The sequence below is a fragment of the Blennius ocellaris genome, assembly GCF_963422515.1.
Source record: "Blennius ocellaris genome assembly, chromosome: 1".
Lineage (NCBI taxonomy): Eukaryota > Metazoa > Chordata > Actinopteri > Blenniiformes > Blenniidae > Blennius > Blennius ocellaris.
Genome location: NC_137650.1, coordinates 24,694,579 through 24,711,126, shown reverse-complemented (window position 1 = coordinate 24,711,126; position 16,548 = coordinate 24,694,579). Strand labels below are relative to the sequence as shown.

Here is a 16,548-nt window from a genome sequence, read left to right as displayed (position 1 = left end):
TCACCTCCTGGGTTTGATTTCTCTGGCGTTAAACACGAAAAGAGGGAGAGACCGTGAGAGAAGACGGGAGGCCAGACACGGGAACCCCGCAAACGCATACCGGGGTGTGTTTTCTACTCCACTTTTTTTTTTTTTTTTTTGTAATTTAAAAAAATAAAATTTAAACCGAGGCCTACAACTATTGACGGAGAATTTGTATGGGTGAGACAGAGAGAATCATGAAATAAGGGAAGACGGCTGTCACTTTAACACGGACGGTTTCCGAGAGGACCACTTCCACTTTGCAGTTTGTTGCTCAGAAGAGAAAGCAAAGTAGGACTGCGGAGTTTGTTTGGCCTATTTTGTTGAACTTAAGTCTGCAAAGTAACGCGGCGGATTAAGAGAACACGTTAAGTTGTTACAACTCCTGCAGATTGAGTCTGCATTGGCCTGGAAAAGAAAGGCGACTGAAGTGGAAGAGTGTGCATGCTGTAACACACAGGGAGAGAGAGAGAGCGAGAGAGAGAGTTGCATATAAATCACATTAGTCTGTGTCAGAAGATCAGTGAAGTCAAATTCAATCTGAGATGAAATTCAGCCCCTAAACAGATCTCCGTGGCTCTCTCTGGAAGTGAACTGGACTGTGGAATAAAGCTGTAGTAAAATCTGCTGGTTTACCTTATTCCACTCACTTCCTGCAATACGGGACACACACACACACACACACACACACACACACACACACACACACACACACACACACACACACACACACACACACACACACACACACACACACACACACACACACACACAAACACATGTTTTATTCTCTTGAGTTTTACCTCCACCACCCAGAAAGACAATGCCTTGAGGGGGGGTTTATTATAGCGGCCTACTTGAAAACTCATTGGCGTGACATGTGAAAGGCATGTAAACTGTTTACCTCCCTCCATTCCCTGGTTGCATTCCTGCACTGTGCAGACACAGCCTGCCTGGCTCTGACCTTCCAGGCTTTCATAATAGTCATCTAGGAGAGGGCTCCTTTTCCCAAAAGAATCCCCCCCCCCCACACACACACACACACACGTACACTCTGTGAGAGATTGCCCTTTGCCTTATGTGTGTGTGCGTGTGTGACCCCCCCCCCCCCCCATGTCAGTGTGTTACTGCTGGCTTGGACTTCCAGGAGGCTAGACTGCAGGCAGCTGCATGTCTCCACACTGTCAAACAATAGTGGGCTGGCACACGTTTCAGGGTGGGGGTGAAAAGCTTGTGTGTGTGTGTTTATGTGTTGTGTGTGTGTGTGTGTGTGTGTGTGTGTGTGTGTGTGTGTGTGTGTGTGTGTGTGTGTGTGTGTGTGTGTGTGTGTGTGTGTGTGTGTGTGTGTGTGTGTGTGTGTGTGTGTGTGTGTGTTGGTGGGGAGTTGTGTCTAATAAGGGTTCAAAAAGCTCATTAACTGCATACCAAGTAAAAAGGGATCATATAGTCGTGGCACAGATTGTTGCCACAGCCTACTGACCTGGAGTGGAGGAGAATTTAAAGCCGCCTACGATGCATGTCTGTGATTCTTCTTGTTCCAGTCGATCTCCACAATGCCAGTGCTTGTCGCTGGGTGATCACACATCATATCTGCTCTTAAAGTTGTCAAACCTAGAATCACACAATAATTGCGGATTTAATCGCCCGATAGTTATCAGTTAAGTTGCGTCTTCTACGCCAGAAAGTCATTTTTTTTAGAATATAACTCAATGAAGGTCATTCTTGATCATGATCATAGTTTTTAACAAGAATTGATGATGGCTGCTCTCGATTGAAGCGCGTGTAGGATCATGTTTTTCCAAGATTTTACTCGAACATCCTCTTTGTATGAATTTTGTATTGAACTACACCCACAGTTAATTTCCTCTCTTGTTTTTTTTTTTTCTTCACTGCTTGCTGGCTCATTGCCGAGCGAGAGAAAGAGAGAGAGAGCTATTCAGATGTGAGCGAGAGGAGAGCCGACCTGCTCTTCAGAAGTTTCTTGTGGCCTGCCAGGAGAAAAGACCTAACAGCTGGTTGTGAAGTTGAGGCTTTCCCCCAGAACTATGCAGTGTTTCGGAGGCCGTGTGTTTTGGGGGTGTGGGGGGGTCTGAGTCAGCCTGGGTGGGTTAATGGTCATGGACCATGTGGAATTTGGCCCTTTGGCAAAGGAAGTCCCTCTACTGTTGCTCCGAGGACCTCCTAGTTTTGTATGGAAAAACATGACCTGCTTCCTGAATCACTGGAACTGCGTGCGTGTTGGTGTTAATCGTGACAGAGTATTAGATTTAGTGTTGGGTATTGTGCCAAAAAATATGGAGTCTGTCATAAAAATGTTATTACATGTGCTATAAAATATGACACATTTACTCAGTAATAAGTACTTCTCTAAATAAGGTGTCAGGTGTCTTTTTTTTTCTTTTCGTTTTCGCCTGAAAGCCTTTCTTTGGAGTGTTTTACAACACAAACATTAACTTCCTTTTACTTGGGTGTCATTTGGTTGGTAGTGCGGGTCGACTCTCAATTGGAAGGTTGCAGGTTTGATTTCCTATCGGTCCACATGTCAAAGTGTCCTTGAGCAAGTCACTGAAACCCAAACTGCTCCCAATGGAGGGATTGAGTGCCTTGCATGGGAGCTGCCTCCATTGGTGTGAGAATGGGTGAATGTGATTAACAACGTGAAGCACTTTGGGCGCTGCTCAAGAGGTGGAAAAGCACTTATAGAAGTGACGTCTATTTACCATTAGCATTACATATCAGTTGTACTACAAAAATATTACATAAGGCTGTTTGTAAATCAGTTTAGGATCACAAAAAAAATGTACTTACTTGTTAGTAAGCCGGAAGTATTTAAATCAAAATGCACAAAAATGGAGCATGTAGTGGCGATTCGTCGAATGACTTCAATTACACCGATATTGAACGGCGCTGCACTTTCAAAAGCCACTTCACAGACCTCTTGCACAAGTGGGACAAAGTGTATTGTCCAGATAATCTGTGCAGTTTGATATCATTTTTGATTGATTCATTTTATCTATGTCAACCTGAAGCCTAAGGAACCAGGAATATCATTGACAAAGGGTCCTGAGGTGTGATACTGTGCGCCGACTTTGACGAGTCCGGGATGAACTATTAAAGCGGAACTGTTTGCTACTACTGTATAATAAAAGATGACAGGTCCCTGGATTGGCTGGCCACCCTCATGCCAAGCAGGTGACTCGAATAGTGCTGGGATGACATAAAATTGAGTCATCTGACAAAAGTTGTTGACCACAACGTGCTGCCTAATGTGACGTCTGTGAGGGAGGAAGCATCCCAACTGGGGGAAAACATGACTCATGTTGCTCATGTGAACACACCATGTGGGGTGGCCTTGTTTTTTTTTTTTTTTCTTTTTTAAAGAAATGTTTAATCAGTATTCATATTAGTAATGGAATATCATAAAAGCTGCTGTGTTCAGTCAGCGTGAGCAAAGAAGCTGGAGCGTCACTCTGATGGGGCGTTACGGCAAAGTTCAGTGTTGTGCGCTCACATTCTTGATAGCGTAAATGTGGCGGCAGCCCTTGGCCGGGAAGATTCACATTCAAGTTGGGGAAACATCCTGACTGATCAAGTCCAGACAGATTATTCGAGGATTTTTGTCAACCCTGGTTGGACGTACAGAAAGAGCATGAGTGATCTCTTTCTTCCAACTGGAATCCACCCACTTTGCACATTTTTTACATATTTCCTACCATGACTACAAAGACATGAGGGCATTCAGGAGTGGTGTTGCCAAAAGCAGGGGTTCAGTGGAGCAGCGTGCAGTTTTTAAGTGCAGCCCTCCGCGGGCATGTGGAGGCAGGGTATGGCAGTGATTGTAGTGTTTGAGTAAAATGCAGAGAGTGCCGTTTCATTTCTCGAAAACAGCCACAGGTGGTGAAGAGAGTTTTGAGCGCTGCTTTTATGAATGTGCGTGTGTTTGAGATTCAGTCAGGTTTTTTTTTCTTTTACATTTATCACAATTTGAAGTGTTCGTACAAAGCCCATTTTACGGAGACATGCAGGCTTTGTCTGAGTGACGCGTAACATGCAACAGAACATTTTCTTTTACTCCTGATGGGGTGTTTCTTCGACAGATTTGCTACTGTGTGTGTGTGTGTGTGTGTGTGTGTGTGTGTGTGTGTGTGTGTGTGTGTGTGTGTGTGTGTGTGTGTGTGTGTGTGTGTGTGTGTGTGTGTGTGTGTGTGTGTGTGTGTGTGTGTGTGTGTGTGTGTGTGTGTGTGTGTGTGTCTTGTTTGTTGAGTACTATAGGGAGATCATCTGCTAATTTCTCACAGAGCAGAGTGCAAATAAGCCCCGTCATTGATTTTTAAACAGGTGTTTTGACCATGGAAAACATAATGGCAGTAAAAAATAACTTTGGCGCAAACATTATTATTATTATTATTATTATTATTATTATTATTATTATTATGACTATGACCAAAGCCACTGTTATTGTCCTCTTTTCCCATTTCCCACCCGCTCCTCTCATTTGAATCTTGTTCATTGGCCACGCACAAATATCCATTTCTCACACAGACCCCGCGTGAATTATCAAAACAAATTCCACCTGTATAAGGCGGCTGATACTGCAGCTCTTCTTTGGTGTCCTTGTGAACATGAATGTAACCTTTTATATTGTAGGCAAGAAGTAGAATTTGATTTGAACTTGTTTGTATGTATACACACAGATAGATAGATAGATAGATAGATATCTACATACAGATGTATATATATATATATATATGTATGTATACATTTTTAAACCAACCCCATGAGGAGCTTTACTTTCACTGCTGTAGCTCTCTTTCTATTTCTGTGTTTCCATACTTGCATCATGCATAATTAATGATACATTCTGACCTGTGAGAACATCAAACTGTAACCACATAAAAGCAATCGTATGTATTTTTCTAAACACAGTGTTGAGTGAGCCAGTTATAAATTCAACATGGCTGTTTCGGTTGTTCATTTTGCTGTTTCTGAAGCAATAGAGGTCTCGGCACACAGAAAATACAGGATTATTCGTATATATTTGTTTGTTCAGCTGCGTGGTGCGGTGGCTGAAGTGTGTGAATCTGGCAGCTGTAGTCTCTCTTGTGTTATTGTTGTATGTTTTGCACAGATACGGTCAGGTTCAATAGGAGCATGTCAGAGTGGTTAAACCATGTTGCATGTGTCATGGATGCTCGAATATGAAGAGCACCTGTAGTGGTTTGTTTGTTTTGCGGAGCAGGATGATAAGCGTTATTGACTGTCCAGTCACTCGTCGTCACATTAGCGTTGAGGATCGCAGAACCAACAGCCACTAGTGAGGTTTTTTTTATTTTTTTTATTTAGTATTATACGTTAATGTGTTGTAATGCACCGTAGGAATGCACTTTGCAAAAAGGAGTTCAGGATCTGTAAAAGTACTCCCACCCATCTGGGAAAGCTCAAGAGACAAGCAGGTCACCCCCAACTCATGACAATCCAGAGAGGAAGACTTCTCTTAATCAGCAAAAGCAAAATTTACATTAAAGATGCGATTACAAGATGAGGCCATTCGATTATCCAATATCAAATCGAGTTTATACAATGCACCAGTTTTTGTACCGAACGTCTATTGTAACTTAGAGGACGGATTCATTAGATTCACACTTTCTTCTCTTCACTGTTTACGAGGGTTTTAACAGGACGCCTGGTTCTTCTGTGACTTTCAGTGGCCTTCAGCCATTTGCATGTGTTGAATTGAACTGGCCTGCTTCCATGCGCTCATGTTTATACGCACGCAAGCACACTTTCACTTGAACAATGGATATTGCTCACCTTCCTTTGTCAACATGCTTCTGTATTCTGCGGAATTACAAATGCTCGCAATTACTGTAACTAAGCCGTTTTTTGGAATCATTTTACTTTTATGGGTCTAATTTCAAAGAAGAGTACTCATATTTAAGTACAATTAGTACTGTGTAATCTACTACAGTACCTTTAGAATCACAACTTGCTACTAGCTACTGCGACTAGCTTCAATTTGAATAAATATTCAAACTTTTTGATCAGAATATTTGGAGCCAATAAGTTTATTCATTATATATTTTTCCAAAGCTCATAAGGTCATATTGTTGTTTTGTCTGAGAAATATGCTCACATGTTGGTTTTTTTTATACATCTAAATCAAATGCCTGCTATTGACGACCCAAATAAATATAGCTTGCATGTAATGCCTTATTTTATTGAGTGTTTTTAAACAACAGCGCGTTTATGCACGGTATGATGCATAATGAGACGCTCTGTAAACCAGTTGACACTCATCTTGTCTGAAGCGTCCTCGGCTCGCAGTGCAGCAGAGTAGTTAGCTGGAGGCGAAGGTATGATCCTCAATGTTCCCCAGAAGACATCGCAGATCTGAGATGAGTTGGGAAATTTGAGTTCGCTTCTCGTGTCTTCGTGTCTGTTTCTCTGCAAAAACAACATGAAAGAAACAAGAGTTTCTATGTGAGAGACACAAGCAGAGTAAAGAGGTTTTATTTTTTTGCCCCTTTGTAATCAGAGAGCCAAAAAAAACTCTTGATGTGTGCTCAGGGCACACTTGGCTTTCTCGATTTTATTCATGCAGAGTGAGACGATTCTTCCAACAAGCTGGTGAGTGTCGGTGATAAACAGTGACTGGCCACTTTTTTAGGGGGGGTGGGGTGGGGTGGGGGTGGTCACTTTTTATACCTAATAAAATACATTAACTCTGCTGTTGCACAGTTAATTATAGCTGAGATGGTCAGAAAATGGGTTAATTTATACATATTTGTATATTTTTAGTCTCTCAAATACATCCGCTCTTCAACATTTTGACAAATAACCCTCACATATGTAATGTAGTATTCCATTAGACACTTGATGCATGTGTAAAAGGGATTTATTTTCAAGGTTATGAGAAGGGGGAAAGAAAATCTGTTTATCCTTGAATTTTTTTCCCCGCTTCAGCGCTTTCGTATATCAAAGGCTAAACAACATATAAGCTTGAAATTGTGCAAACTCGTTTTGGGATTTGTTTTTTCCGATGATTTAAGAAATACAACATAAATGTAGGATCATCAGTGAGAATTTTCTTTCTGAAAAAGGCCCAGTTTGCCATGCAGTGACTCAGCTGGAAGTATCTACCATCAGACCACTGTTCGTGGGCTGATTATTGGCGATGAAATGGAGAACAGTAGTATTTGGCTTGATCTGATTTGATCTACGATCTTGTTTAATCCACTATTGATCAGATTTTTTATTTTCTGAATTTAGGTATACAGTAAATTCTGTCAAATACAAAATGCTTCCTGCCTTGTCTCCTTACTTTTTCTCCTTTATACACATTTATGTTGTTGACACAGAAAACAGTAGGATCTGACGTGAGCTGGCAGTTTGTATTGATGACAAAAGTCTTGTGTGTATAGATGTTGTCTCCTCTGATGATTTTTTCCTTTCTTATTCACGTACACGATAATCCATCCCGTGTACGCTTGGTGTAGACGAATATCAAATCCACCTGTGTTATCTGTGCTTGTTATCTGGTTAGTGCGCCTCCCACAGCCAGACAGACAGAGAGGGCAGCAAGTTCCTCTGTGTTGTTTTTGGCTATTGTTCTGTATTCACACATCTGTCTGTTTCAGAATAACTGGTCACAGTATCGGGTCTCGGATCGCAGAGTCATATAACAACAACTCTGTCTATGGGAAACTGACATGGTGTCGGCTTATTTTAGCAACTCACTGCCATCGCTTTCACACATATACGTACACCTTTTTTGGTAAACATGTAATTATACTTTCTCAGTGATTATATGTTGATGCTATTTAGCACGCCATACATTATAGAGTTACATTTACCACCGCTGTTATGTAATGCATTAAGCTCCTTCTGTAGTTTTCCACATGCAGAGGACATTAGTCTGGAGCTTTTGTTGCAGGAGCACTTTGAATGGTTCTTATTGTGCGTCTGTGCTTGTCGCTGATGGCCTGCCGAGCAGCTGGTGGACATTTGGCGAGTCTCATGCGGACGGTGTCCAGAAGCCCGCGGGGCACCTGCTGTCCATCAGGGAGAGGTGAGGCATGCAATGAGACAGCCCCTCAACAGGTGACAGTGGAGCGCTAGTCACTGTCCGCATGCACTGATGACAATGGCCAAGTGTAGTCGGGCTCCTCGACAAGTGGGAGTCTGAGTGGCCCCCCTGCTGATGAGATGCCGGATCATAATAAGAATGGCCACGCAGCGAGCAGCAGGTACACAAATGTCGATACACTCGGGGACGTCTCGGTTTGGTTGAGTCAGCGACACAACTGTTGTGTGACTGTTGCGCTGATCTAACATGTGTGACTCCGTGCAGGGCACCAGTTGGCGTCAGGCAGCCCAATGTTAAATATTAAACTGGCACACACCAGTTAACAGCTGCCTAATACTTCCCTCTAGTAAGCCTAACCAAAACGCTGCCATAAAGCCTCTACGTCTTTGTATTCCATCTTTGTTTTACACGGAAATCCTAGTGAGATTTGAGATCTATTTGTAAGGCTCAGACAGCGGCGTTAAAACACAGTCCCATATTTTCAGACACCGAAACCTCTTGAAGAACAACAGCCTTCTCGATATCGTGATATTCTTGAATTCATTTTACTAAAACCAGAACAGGATGTTTCCAGCATATTGACGTTAGAGGTGGGGCTGCACAGTGGTGTAATGGGTAACACTGTCATCTCACCACAACAACATCCCGAGTTTGGTGTCTTGCCTTTCTGGGTGGTGTTTGCATGTTCTCACTGTTTCAGTCCCCAGTTTGATTCTGGATTCTACTTTGTGGGATGGTATACTCCCAAGATCTGCTTGTTAGGTTCATTGAGGAGTGTGGATTGGCCATAGATGTGAACATATCTCTGTACAAACAATATAGGTATGAAAAAAAAGCTTCTTAGAAGAAGAAATAGTAGAAGTGGGGAAAAACATAGCAATTGCAGTCCACAGATATGTTTCGCATTTTTGATTCTGTCACATGCCCGACAAGGAGAAAGTACTAATTTGTTTATTTATTAGTTCATTCAAAGACTCCAATTAATATATTTAAAAGGGGGGAAAAAAAATAATCAGCAGTTCTTATTGTCATGCAATTTAAAGTTTTGAGACGACACATTTTGGGAAATAGGGGCAGTGGTGTACCCCACCTCATCTGAGTGTGAAGCTCCTAATATAAACCCTATACCGAAGTGACAGCATGTCCACAGTGTACACAGGCTTTCAACGAAGGCTAGGCTAAGGGAGGGGTCTTTTGCAATGGAGCAAATGGAGGCAGTGGAGGTTACCAGGACCTACACACCCACAACACACATTAGTGGGAAATACTGCAGGTTAAATAAAGTAGAATTGTCAGTTAAACTAACTGTGAATGTATTGCTTGCTGAACGTTAACCCACAACAGCAACTGTCTGTGTCTCTGTGCTGTGTCATTTGCACCCTTATTGTTCTGGACATGTGTATCTTTAAAAAAAACAAAACAAAATAAAAAAACCCCACTGTAACTATGATGCAAGCTATTGTTACAGTGATGTGACATGATGGGTAGGGGAGGAGAGTGCGCCGTGTCCATTAGGACTTATTTATGAGGCGTTGCCTGCTGAAGTAATAACATTTCTGCTGCCTGTGTGTCATAAGACTGCTGGCGTAAAAGCACACAACAGTAATGCTGCTGTGTCTGACATGACGCCAGTGAGTGGCCCCATTTCCTTTGACATATCACCCCATGCTAAGAATTATAGTCTGCAGCAGAATCCCCCAGTGCTGAAAAACACACTCAGCAGTTGTACTGGAGGAGAGAAGGGGAGAAGATAAATACATCCCTGCAGGTGCTGTGCAGTTAAAAACAATTTTTTTTTTTTAGGTGTCTGGGAGAGAGCTGATAATTTCTGAAGAAGTTATCACTTTGGAGATGTTTTTCAGGTGTCGAAAGTGATTATGGTTCAAAAATCCCTTCGGATTTACGGGTCGCTCCCATTTTCCCGCTCCGATCACCAACCCCCTTTATTAGGTCAGTCATACGGTTTTCGGGGAAACCATAGACTGTGAGCCACACTCCGCTGAATGACTCTGTATGGGTTTTTGAAAGTGGCACAGTAGTTTCTCTGTCCAGGCAGCCACTGCAGTAGCTGGTGTCCTCTCAGCGAGTCGTCACAGTGTGGCTTTGTTGATGAAATGGTGAGCGGGTGCCACTTCTGCACAAAGACAAGCCGAGGAAGAATTGCATGAAGCTCAGAGTGAACCCCCAAAAAAAGCCCACATGCAAACACACTTTTGTTTGACAGAATGGATCTCTGCAACCATCCCAACACACATATTGCTTCTTTTTTTTTTTTTTTTTTTTATAAATATCAGCAGAGCAATGAGCTTTGCGGGCCTGTATAATCTTCTCTTTGCTGTATCATGTGCATTCTGTAATCCTCATTGATGAACAGAATGATGTCCACATCTGTGTTATTCACTCTTTTTTTCAGCTTCATTCATTCCTCGTACGATTGCATGATTTCTTTCTAATTTATACATTTTCTAGCAGCGCCATATGGGTCTGGGTTTTCACACCTCTGCAAAAGAAGGCACTGAGGAAGATTCAGCAGAGCAAACAAGCATTCAGGGGATCACACTGTCTTTCATAAGGAGTGACTCTTTTACGAATAAGTTTTTATATTTTTTTTTTCACTTGTTTTTTTTTTTTTTTCTAACAAAGGGCTGAAATTAAAACTGCACTGATTGGCATTGGCTTCTCTGCTTGGCGCCGTCTTTATACAGGGAAAGGAAACATTAATGACGTCACATGATGTTTTTGAGCATCTTTGTGTGCGCTCAGGTTGAGAAATTCTGAAGTATTTGCACAAGTCTTCAATTGTGATTGGAAAAAAAAAATGTACTTATGAAAAGGATATAAAGGAACAGTTTGTAGTGTGGGGACTATAGAGCGAATAGGCAGCTTTCAGTCCAGTGATCTTGTGGAAAAAAAGGCCTTTAAATGGCACCTCTTTGATTCTGCGCCTTTGAGCCGGTTCAAAAGTGTTCAGAGTCCAGCACACGTTGATATTTAGCAGGATGATTGAAGTCTTAATGCCAGAGAGGTTAGAGGAGAACAGGGGGTTGACTGCACCCGGAGTTGACCTACTTGGTGGGACATTTATCCTGTGCTTTGTTCTCTGCATGAGTGCAATCCCCAACTCTTCAGCCTTCACCACCAGCACGGCCATCCAGGAGCAGGTTACTCGCCCTACATTTGCCACAATACACCAGTACGTATGTACATGCAATAGTAATAATAAAACCAACTACCTTTTAAGTATTCATATTTATTGGTAAATTGAATAAGAACATGTTTTCAAATGTAAATATGACAATACATAGTACACGGTCCTCTAAATAAGGGTCACATAACCTGCGGCACCTTTTTTAGGTTTTGTCCGATGAGGCAAACTGCCAACCAGAAACACATTACAGGTTGTAAACAATCAAAGCTCTAAACATGAAATATACAGAGACAATTGCAGCACTCACGTTCTGTGTGAGCTGTGTGTGAGCTGTGTGTGAGCGGTCAGACCAACCAGCCAGTTATACCCTCAAAATCTTGATTTGCGATAACACTAATAAGAGAAGATATCGGAACAATTAAAACTTATCAGTCACCTAATAACATTTAAAAGCAATTTGTCATTTTTAACATGTATAAAAACTTGATGTCATTTATTGTGAAATCCCGCTGCTTACACGTGCTCTCTGTGTACATTATCTGGTACTTTGTTGTATTAAAGTACTAAATTATTTGCAATCACAATATTTAAAATAGATTTTTGAGACTTTGTCATTTCTGCAGGTTGAGTGTTCATCCCGTTTGATCAACTGCACAACTCACATTATTATCCATTAATCTACCCATTCATTTATCTATCAATACCTGCGTTAGGAAGCCCTTTGTCTTTTTGTTTGGTTTTCTCTTCTTTGTAAATGAATGTGTTGGTTTTTTTTTACTTGACCAAACATTCAAATATAACAGTGTTTATTTAGACGTTTTGGCAATCATTTTGGTGTTTATATTTGAAACATCATGCCACCGGTTTGTGTAATCAGCGGTCCACTGGTCTGCTGGCACTGAAGGACAAGGCAATGATTAAAGGAACAGGCTATTGATCTGTATTACATTAGGAGGAAGAGTGCTTATGAGAGTGATGTGCATTGGTTCATTTAATTCGGCACCGAGCCAGAGTTTGGCTCTGGCTGTATAGTGTAAATTCTAAACACTGAGTGGGAGTGTCATCACTCTGGTGTCTGTCATCCGGCTTCAGAGAAATGGTGCTCGTGTCCCCAAAATGACTTTTTTTTTGTGGTCATTTTCATGCTCGTCTCAGCAGAAGCGTGTGCAGTCGCTAAGCTTTCCCAGCTCTTACGGAAAGCTCCCCGGTGGCCCTTTAAGGCAGTGGACACATTGTGTGCTTTCTTTCTCTCCTTGTGTATTAGGTATTGAATAAGTGACCTTTCTGGTTTGCATGAGCTCATGGGAAAAGTGGGTGTTTCCACAGGAAGTTAATGCCTTTCCCTCCCCCTCTTTTTTTTTTTTCTCTCTTGCTCTCCTTGTCCATGTAGTCTACAGTCTTCCTCCCCCTCAAACTCCTTGATTGTGTCTTTTTTTTTCTTTTTTTCTTTAAGCACTTGTTGGTACTCGGCTAAACAATGCTGCTCACATGAATCAATGCTGCAGCTTTGCGAAATGTTTTCAAAGGCTTGGGAAGAGAGAGAGAGAGAGACGGTGGAGGACGCGGCAAGGCCACGGAGAGATGCAAAAGCACCGATGTTTCACTTCCATGTGTTTAACATTACACCCTGATGGTGACTATTTGATTACAGCCAGCTGCTCACAGTCCAGCCCCAGAGGTTAAACCTGCACAGGATTTCAGACAGGAAGTGACACACAGATGCCCCCATTGAGATTTCTCTTTTCTTAGATCACTGCCACATGTCACACTCTGCTGGTGTGTTGTGTTGAGGCAGCTTTGACCTCTCCGCACATTAAAGGGGATTTGTTATTTAGAGGTGTTGCCCAGAAAAAAAAAAAATGGCATTATTAACACTTACCCTTCAGAGGCAACCTTTTACATTCAGTGTCTGTAAAAAGGTTTAACCTTCTGGAGACCTTTACTTCTTTTATTGCTGTTGTAAAAAAAAATCACAGTGAATGATTTAAAGTTTTTTTTATTAATGAAGTATTTTAGGAAAATAAAACAACCATGAAAAAAAAAATACAGCCACACAATCAAAGTGAGAGTGTTGTCTTATATATAATGATGGAATAAGTAAATGTGTTAGAAATCACTTTTTATGCCATACGATTGAAACTACGTTGTGGAAATATGCTGTAAACTATATCCATTTTGCACCCTTTGACAAAAGAAATCAAATATAATAAACCATGCTTTTGTTTATAAAAAGAAGTACTAAACCCAACGTTGACAGGAGGACACCACCATATTTATGCACTTAGATGTAATTATCAGCATTTACAGTGTCTGAATCAGTGCTGTCATGCTGTGATGAGCTATCAGAAACAGATCTGTCACACTGTGCTGCTGTTGCACTCGGAGTGCAGCTTGGCAGGCTCCAGCCTGTCTGGCATGGGGTTCATGTCCTTAATTGAAATTGCTGCACTTGGCACTAGCCCCACTGAACAAGTTTCACAAATGGCATGTTTCACCTGTCAGCTGGAGGGGCTGCGACCGTGGTCACCGGCCTCCGCCTCTTCGAGCAGGCGCAACCCCGCTCCTTCGTGCTGACTTCTCAGCCTGTGTCGTCGCGGGTTATCTGCATCGTCAGCACGTCAGCAGCTCTACGAGCCAGGCCGAGTCTGTGAACTAAGCTGAACCCTCAGCTATAAAAACAAAAAAAAGGCTTCATCTAAACAAGATCTACGTTGGTTTTCCTGTGTGTGGATAAGAGCTCGGCTCTTCACATTTGTTTCTCGGGTTAGGAAGCGCTCACAACAAGGCCGACTCATCGTATTAGAACAAACTTTAATGTAATTGCTCCGTCAGTGCAGATCATTTGAAAATGCATTCAACTCGGAGTGTACCAAGAAATGCAGAACAAACACGGCACCCTGAAGGAAGTCAATCCATTCAAATGATCTTTTGTTATGAATCAATTGATACGTGAATGAAGCAAACAGAGTGTAACAGGAATTATCTTGCAGCATGTCTTCGCGCGCGTGTGTGTGTGCGTGCGTGCGTGCGTGCGTGCGTGCGTGCGTGCGTGCGTGCGTGCGTGCGTGCGTGCGTGCGTGCGTGCGTGCGTGCGTGCGTGCGTGCGTGCGTGTGTGTGTGTGTGTGTGTGTGTCTTGAGGGCTGGCGGTGTGTGTGTCACACTATGACATGAGAGCCTGCAGCTGCTAAAAATACCAAACAGTATATCCAACAGTGCAAATTACACGAGTGTATAACGTAGTGGATATTGAGAAAGTTCCTTTACAGGATATGCATCTTTGATGTCATTTATTGAATAAAGTCAATTGAAACCTCAAGTGAACTGGATCGAAATGCGATCTACACACTTTCTGCTGTGGTCTGACTCAGGAAGCTGAACCAAGAAACTGTTTCAATCAGTAAAATTACAGTGATAAAGGAATGACTCCTGACTTCAGTTTTTAATTAACAAATCTTGCTGAACAGCCTTTAGCCGTCAGCAGCGCGGGTCTGAAACTGTCCTTACTCATCTTCAGCTCGTGAAAATAATTTTTACACCCACCATTTAAGCCAGAGTTATTTATACACCGATTTAAGTTTTGTTAGCATACATTAAAAAAAAAAGTCTGTCCGATTGAGAGATCCCTACCTTCACACATCACATTTAGCTTCGGAAACCAGCCATAATTGAAAATGGATTTGTTGGCTAGAATAATCAAACTTTCGCACTATCTTTCAAACTGCAACCCTAAAGAATCCTTCTCCTCATTTAGAGTCTGATCAAGAAGAGACGATACTACCTTCACAAGTAGTTTTGTACTGACCAGCTGTACTCTCATCATGAGATGACGTTCGGTGACACAGGTGTACAAGGCTTCGACAGTGTGACGCAATCCCATGTGTTGTCATGTGACACCATATACAAGCTACGCCACCTCCTCCGATTTAACTGTAAATTTCAATTTCATGGTGCCGATCAAATCACATAGACGTGTTCACGCTGTGCGGTTTGAATCAGAACAGTGGATAATGGGGTTACATACGGTTCATGTATGCACAGCTACTAAAAATTCAATTCCAGTTGCATCAGATCTTTCTGATGACCCTTGTCTACAAATCTCCGGTGGTAGTACGCATCAGCTTTAGCAGAGGAAGAATACTGCAGTTAGCTTGTGACGTATTGGTGTGGTGAATGGGGAAGTTGGGGAATATTGTAGATGTGCAGAAGTAGGCAGAATTCTTCCGCGGGAAGAACACAATTTAATGGTATTCAATCTACATTTTTCTGTAATTAAAGAATAACTACGGCTGATGATTTTCAAGTCAAGGTCTGTGGATTTTCATTGGGCACATGGCCATATGCAGAAGGTAATTAACTCCCAACTGTGCCTGTGACTATTTGTTTTCGCTCAGCATTCCCCCTCATTATGACAGTCTAGGTACAACAACATTTACCCTCATCTGTGCTGGAGCAGCGTGTTCCGTAGTGGAGCTTTGTTTTTCGTCGTTCAAATCTCAGCCTTGCCTTGTTCGCTGAGTCTGTGGTTTTTGTGTTCAGTGCAGATGATGACGGTATATTAGTTAACCGTCACAGAGGCGTCTTTAACCAAACGAGAAGGATAAGTGACAAGGATGGAAAAGGGTCTATATATAGTTTTTCGTGAAGCTTGTTTGTGTGGTGAGGAAGCGGGTGCACAGTGCAAGCACGATGCTGATTACACGCCCACACATATCACCCGTTCTTGCGTTCCTTGAGGCTGGCATGCGGCAGTTGTAACAGTACAGATTCATTGTTCTGTGTCTTCTCCGGAGATGGAAAACCTGACCAGGTGCTTTGGTGGATGAGTCTTATGTTAAATACTGCAGTGGTTTTGAAGGCAACTACTCCTACACACTGATTTAATGCAGTATTTGTGTCTTAAAGGTGTCCTAAATGTGTAGGGGAGACATTTTCCAATTGAGTCTTTCTTGGAATGCCTCGCTTTGACTAACATAAGCGAGCATATTTATATAGAGACTTTAAGTTGCACTATAAATTGCAACTGCCCAAAATGTACCATGAAAAGTTGATAAAACATATAAGTTGACACATTTTTTTCGCCATTCCCAGGTGGAATTGTACTGTTGATAATTATCGGCCAGTAGCTCGCAGGTCAAGAACCCTCTGTGAATTTGTTCCTCCAGCTCTGGCCATCGCGCTTTTAGCTTTTAGAGTTAATTTCTTCATCATGCTAGCAGTTTTCTCTGCTTTTCTCCAGTCACTCACAAGTTTATTAGATACTCCATACTCTTTCTTATGCTCACTTTTTGTGTT

At 42.1% G+C, this 16,548-nt stretch overlaps 1 protein-coding gene across 1 annotated transcript in view; it reads left to right on the top strand.

The window, feature by feature from the left end:
• rras2 (RAS related 2) overlaps positions 1–16,548 on the top strand; it is a 28,257-nt gene that overhangs the window by 469 nt on the left and 11,240 nt on the right. The window lies entirely within an intron of this gene.